Source organism: Meriones unguiculatus, chromosome 3 (assembly GCF_030254825.1).
Source record: "Meriones unguiculatus strain TT.TT164.6M chromosome 3, Bangor_MerUng_6.1, whole genome shotgun sequence".
Taxonomy (NCBI): Eukaryota; Metazoa; Chordata; class Mammalia; order Rodentia; family Muridae; genus Meriones; species Meriones unguiculatus.
In genome coordinates, this window is record NC_083351.1 from 113,904,681 (window position 1) to 113,911,864 (window position 7,184).

Here is a 7,184-nt window from a genome sequence, read left to right on the forward strand (position 1 = left end):
TAGATACCCGAGTGGTAACTTTGGTACTTGTTAGTCGAGAGGGCTCTCCTCTCACCTGAAGAAATCCTGAAGATAGCTGCCTTCTTTCTTGCTATGAATTTAGTTATCTGCTGCTGTAACCTGTATGTACCATCGTTTAGTCTGTTTTGTTAGGGAAAACTGGTTGCTGCTTGGATCAGTATCTGGGGGTTGATCTTGGGGATCCTAGGCTTTTGTAGGTCTGAGGTTGGGGCTCTGTGCTCCAGTACCCAAGCAGTAATCTGTGGCGGGTGATTACTGCTCTCCTGGTAATAGCAAGCTATCTGGTGCACAGCAGGTCCCTGGGTTGGGCCTGTCTGAGGGACCTTTTCTGGGGATATACTGGGTGGTCTAAGTCTGTCCTCTTTGCTTTGTTCCCTGTGAGTGTTTCTCTGGACAGTGACTCCATGTCTCTGGTGTCCTGGGACTCACAGTTCTGTCTGTGAGGAATAGTTGGTACAAAGCCCGCCTGCCCACTAATCTTTGGGAGCTTGGTGCCCAACATCTCTCTGTGCTCCCAGCTTGGGTCCAGATCAGTGATGGTGGCTTGTACCCACTGGTCTGTGAGACCTTGTCCAGGCAAAGCCTGGCTAACCCAAGTCAGCACTATTTCCTTCCTTCCTTCCCTGTGGGGCTCTCTCCCGACAGGGACTCCCAATTTCTGTTGCACTGGGGCACACAGCCCCATCTGTGACTGAGAGCTGGGCATGCAGCCTTTCTCCATGCTGACGGTTTGAGCCCAGTTCAGTGGTGGCGACTAGTACCCACTTTTTTCCAGGGAAAGACTGGGTGACCCATGGCCAGTCCCGCTACTTTCCTTCCCCTTTTTTTTTTTTTTCTCTACTGAGCCTCTCAGTCTCTGTTGTTTTTGTGCCCACCATTCAGTCTGGGAAGGTGATTGGGACATGCAGGAGTGTGGCTCTGCCTGGTGACCTAGTGCCTGCAGGACCTGGGATCTCTTCCAGGTTCTGGCTGTGTGACCTGAGCATGGACCTGACTGATTTCTATGCCATGGGGGTTTCCTCTCACCTGGGAAACACTATCACTGTTGTTAGGGCCCAGAGTGCAGTCTCTTAGTCGCTGTATGGAAAATGTTGTCCTGCTCCTCAGATGCAGGGTTCTCCTGGCACCACCATCTTGCCCCCTCGCCCACAATATTATTTTCAGGTTCCTTATTATTGCTGGTTAGTTATATAAAAATAAAGATAGTATTTATAATAAAGAGCTGATGAAATAGAAATAAACAGTATGAAAATATGAAATTAGCAATTAGTCAATATAAAAGAAAAAGAAAAGGACTTGAACAAAGAAAAGGAAGGGGAAACTTGGTACATTTTTAATTAAAGTTTTAAGCTATCAGTTAATATAATAAAAGAATATAAAAGTGAGAGTTAAAAAAGAATCAAATAAATTTATAATTGTTATAGATATGTTACAGATATTTACATTACAATAACATAATGCATTAGGCCCAATATTTAGACTACAATTGTTCAAAAAATGATGAGTAAAGAAATTTATTAACAACACAAAAAATAAAAATAACATATTGTAACTTTGCCAAAACAACTAGTTATGGGCTAAATTTATTTTATTCAACCAACTTATGTGAAAAAATTGGTTTGTGAACCAAGTTACATTGTATATTAGTCAGTTGCAGCATGGGATACAATGTGAGAAAATCAGATATTTGTTCCCTGCCTACAAAAGCTTCTGGTACTAGATAAATTTTATATTTTGTATATCAGTGCTAATACCGAGATACTCAGGCTTTGGGTTCAAATTTTCCATGAAAATGAATGTGTTTAGAGAAGAAACAACATTTCAATTTTTTTAGTTTAATAACAAATGTCTAATTACACACCAACCTTCTTCTACCACACACATGCACACACACACATACACACACGTTGGCATACATATACATGAATGAATGAAAATTTGTAGACCACTTTGCCTTTTATAAAATATATTAGGAACTTCAACTAGTATATGGTATACTATACCCAGTATTTTAAGGAATACTTAGATAAAAATATAATCATTTGTAGATGCTAAAATTTTATTGATTATTCTAAGAAAAGCTGAATAAATTATTGATAGAGAATAAAAATTTGGGCAGAGTTCAGGGAATGTTATGAAAGAAGGGAAGACAGAAAAACCCAGAGAGGACAGGAGCTCCAGAAGAAGAGCAAGAGAACCAAGAAATTTAGGCCCAGGGGTCTTTTCTGAGACTGCTATTCCAACCAAGGACCATGCATGGAGACAACCCAGAACCCCTGCACAGATGTAGCCCATGGCAGCTCAGTATCCAAGTGGGTTCTTTAGTAATGGGAACAGGGGCAGTCTATGACGTGAGCTCAATGGCTAGCTCTTTGATCACCTCTCTCTGAGGGGATAGCAACCTTACCAGTCAACAGAGGAAGACAATGCAGCCAGTCCTTATAGGACCTGGTAGGCGAGGGTCTTTTACTCTCTCTTGTCGCTTTTGCTCTCTTTTTCTACTAATGATCTATCTCCAGAAATAGAAGAAAACAAAATATAAAGCACTTATCAAACTCACTATTAAAAAAGGAAGAAGAAACACATAAACTACCATAATAAACAGTGAATTAATTTACTCAAACATTAATTAAAAATTTAATAGTCAGAATAATTCTGAAAGATATAAATCCATTGTATGGATATGTGGTCTACTAGATACTAAAACAAGAAGAAATAATAGAATAGATACTGGCATTTATAAAACTTTACAGAAATATAGAGTAATATGAAGGAAAATCCTGGTGGACATGTCATTATCGAAAGGTTCCACATGTCAATTAACTTGAAATTAAAAACTCATACGTGATATTTGAATATTTTATATAAATAAACGAACCTTCTTGCTTCAATAACAAAATCAAGTTGAAAACCAGGTCTAGTGTATATATTAATGTAGAAATATAAATGTTGAGAGAAAACACATAATAATGGATATGTGTAAGTACACACTAAACTAAGTACAAATAAAATTTTAAAGTTTTGACAGGGAAGGAGGTCCTCTCCTATCAGGGGACTAGGGAAAGGGTATAGGGGGAGAAGAAGAGTGGGTGGGAATGGGAGGAGACAAAGGAGGGAGCTGCAGCAGATACAAAGTGAATAAATTGTAATAAATAAATAAATATATAAATAAAATTAAATTAAAATAGTTTTGACAGAATCAGAAAAATACAACAAATTAAGGCTACAGTTGCATTTAGCTGAAAACAATTTGTATATCAAAAAACAGGCTTCATAAAATATTTCACTCATATTTGTGAATTTTAAAAAGCTATTCAAGTGCCAGTTAAATTATAAGTGTTCACAATACATCAGTGCTTCAGGGCTAAAGTACTTACAAACAAGGCATTCCTAGAAGATGATGTGAAACATTTACTGGCCCTGAATAAACCATTTACGAACAATATATACAGAATTTACCAAAGAGGAAATTCAAAGTGCCAAACTTTTTCTGCACTTATCCTAAAAATGTTCTTTTAAATGGGTACTACTTTTATTTTATGTGGCAAAGGTAAAAACTCTGTTTGCCTGTGTGTAGAAACTAGCACTTTGACATGCACTTGCATTAAATTTGATTTTATATGTAAGCATAACTCATTTAAGTATGTTTTGTGCTATTGTGCCTCACAGATACTGCAATTTATTTATGAGTTCCGTGGCAACCTTGAGTTAAGCTACTCTTGATGCAATGGTTTTCCCACAATATTTTGGCTTACTAATCATGAAGTTTTGTTAGTCAATAGAATATTTCATACTCTTTCATTACAACTTCATCTGTTGTCGGAAACTATGTTCAGTGACTCCCTTTCTTAACGTTGGTAGATCATGTGATTTTGAGGTGCCATGGACAGGGACCACATAAAGTGCATTGATAAGTGAATAAATATCATTTGAATGTTTCATGATGGTTGACCAAGATGAATTCTTTCTTTTTCTTTCTTTCAATTTATTAACTTTATATCTTGATTGTAGTTCCCTTGCTCATCTCTCAGTCCTACTCTTCCTCCCTCTTTGCCCCTGTCTTCCTTCCATAGTCCACAGAAAGGGGGAGCTCTGCTCCCTTACTATCTGACCCTAGGCTATCAAGTTTCATCAGGACTCTGTGGCCTGGCAAGGCTGTCCTGTCAAGGGTAAGTGATTCAAAGAGCAGGCAACCAAGTCAATGTCAGAGACTGCCACTGCTCCCCTTACTAGGAAACCCACATGGAGACTGAGATGCCTAAGGGCTACATCTTAAAAGGGGTCTGTGTCCTCTGCTTGCATAATCCTTGGTTGGTTGCATCAGTCTCTTCAGGAAACTCCGGGCTCAGATTTGTGGCTTTGTTGGTCTCCTTGTGAAGCTCCTGTCCCCTCTGGATCCTTCTTCTATCCTTCCACTTTTCCATAAGACTCCCTGAACTCTGTCCAAAGTCTGGCTGTGAGTCTCTGTTTCTGCTTCAATCCCTTGCTGCATAGAGTCTTTCATAGGACATCTCTGATAGGCTCTCATCCTGTTCCCTCTCTTCTACCACTTCGGGCTTCTATCCTGTTTTCCTTTCTGAATGAGAATTAAGCATGCTTTATTTCCAGGATCCAGAATGTACCTGCTTCATCCTATCTATAACATAAAATACTTTAAATATTTACCACATGGGTCATATATTTAATATTGTAGTAATACCCTGAATTTAATAACAGAATAGTATGCTAACTAGAATTCTAATATGTGTTAGGATAATTTAACATTGCACTCCTATTACCTTTTAAAGCAATCTGCAGATTTTTACACCATCGGCACATAATACATTTATTGTTCTTGAACATCATTTGTAAAGTATAAAATTTAAAGAATTTTATGAACACTAAATCTGAAATTTTATGCCAGACTGAACATAGGCATGAATACATACTTTGCTGATTATTAACTTCTTGATTAAGAAAGAGATCTCAATAGCTTTTTTTCCTTATGAGACAATGCAATCAACTTTAAAGTGGCATCATTCAGAGAGGTGTTTTCAGGAATATATTACAGTAAAATATAAATTAATCATATAATATGAATCTCTGTCATATTCCTGTGGAAGGCCACAATAAAAACTATTATAGATATTCTTTCTTGAAGCCAGGCTTTTGGATTCTTTATTAGGTTCTTATATTTACTGCCTGTTGTTGTACTAAAAAACAAACCAAAACAAAAACAAACAAAAAAAATATTTACATTTTTTAAATCTTTCTTCCTACTTCATTCCTTCCAATACTCCAACACAAGATAGGAGAGAAAAAGGGTTAGTGGGAGAGGGGGCACAGTTCTCTTAGCTGCTTCTTGCTGGTTAGGGTTGTCTGGTTCCTTGGAGCCAGTCCAATCTTCGTTTCAGAAGATCTCCAACTTCTTGTCTCATAACAGCCACAGGGCAGCAGTAGCAGCCTTATTCTTTCTCAGAGCCCACACCGTCTGGGCTCTGGCATTTATACTCTCTCCAGAGTCCTTATATTTAAACTATTTGCAGCTGGCAAAGAGCTCCTTTCAGAGCCCATATGAGGCAAAGAGTCTGCTGCTGTGGACCATCTGAATTAGTCCCACATTTCACACCAGAGACCAAAACAGAAAACATTTTTATGTAACAGCAAGCACCATCTTCCACCCCAATCTCTCCAGACTCCCCAACACTAGATATGTGGGAAAGAAGATTAGAGGGGAAAGGGGGCATAGCTCTCCCTAGACAATTTCCTGCTGATTATGGGTATAAAGTTTCATGTAGTCATAATGTTTCCAATCACCAACCAGCAAGCCAGTATGCAGCAATCAAGTAAACAAGAAATCTTGCAATTCACCAATCCTCTAATCCAGCAACCCAGAAGACCTACAACAACAGGAGCAGTAGCCTCCACAGGCCCTCTCAGGGCTCTCATATTTATACTCTCTCAAGAGTCCCCAGAATTCCAAAGGTAAATTTTCTGTAGCTGGAAAAAAAAATCCCACCCCTCTTATAGTGTAAAACAAATGGTAGTGAAGAGCTGTGGACGATCTGAAGCAGCCTGATATCGCACACCTGGAATTAAAACAAAGACATACTCACATAAAGTAACTGGGTTTTAAAAGAAACCAAAATTCTCACTATAGGTTTTAAGGGCTTAAGTAAATTACAGATTTTAATGTTCTGCAGAAAATAAGTAATCACTATGAAATATAACAATAACTATTAATTTGACTCTAATTCAAAGCTGAGATTAATTGGTTGCACTTTCTATATCATTTATGTCTGTGTCTTTCAGCTTCCCAGGCTGAATCACTTTACCTTGTTTTTAATACAATAGAATAAATCTGTCAAAAAGCTATTATTTCTCGTAGTTGCTAAGCAACATAAACTTTTTGCAAAATATCTTTATTAATGACATTAGTAAATTCCATGTGTCAAAATTTTCTCTAGGGAAAAATGACTAATTTAAAAAATAACTAAATTCAGAGATGCAAAATTATTTAGGAATAGAATTGTGTTCAATCTTTTAAAATTAAAATAAATTTATAATTAAACCCAATATGTTCTTATATTTTCTTTTTACTTTCATATCACTATAATTTGAGATATGTTAATTGTATCATTATTAGAACGGAAGCTATGTCATTCACTCTTACATTTCTATTGTTCATGAAGAATACAGAATATTATTTCTTCATTCATTGTACAGAATTTGAGATAGGGAACTGTTAATCTAATTTATCTGTGTTAGCTCTAGGCTAATCATTGAACTTTACTAACATTTAGATTTTTTTTCTTACACAGAATTAGAGATGAAAATTATTATTTTTCCTGTTAAAGCCTAGCTTATAGCCAAAATAATGGATAAGAAAGCAAGCAAGCCAGCAAATAATAAATAATAAATTAACACTAAGAGACACAGTTCCTTAACACTGGAATGAATCTATGCTAAAATGGTAGTCTAGCACCCCTAGTGTGTTTTTATGCTCTATAGAAACATGTGCAAGTGGAGATACACATACACAAATACACCTGGGTGTACATCGTTCTCCTTCAGAATCAGGTTTTTTTAGCCAAGGAATTCTAAAAGAGAAGACCAGAATTCAGGGAAATAGAAAAATAAAAGCCTGAGTGGTTTATTAAGTTAAAAATAATCTGAATTGTATT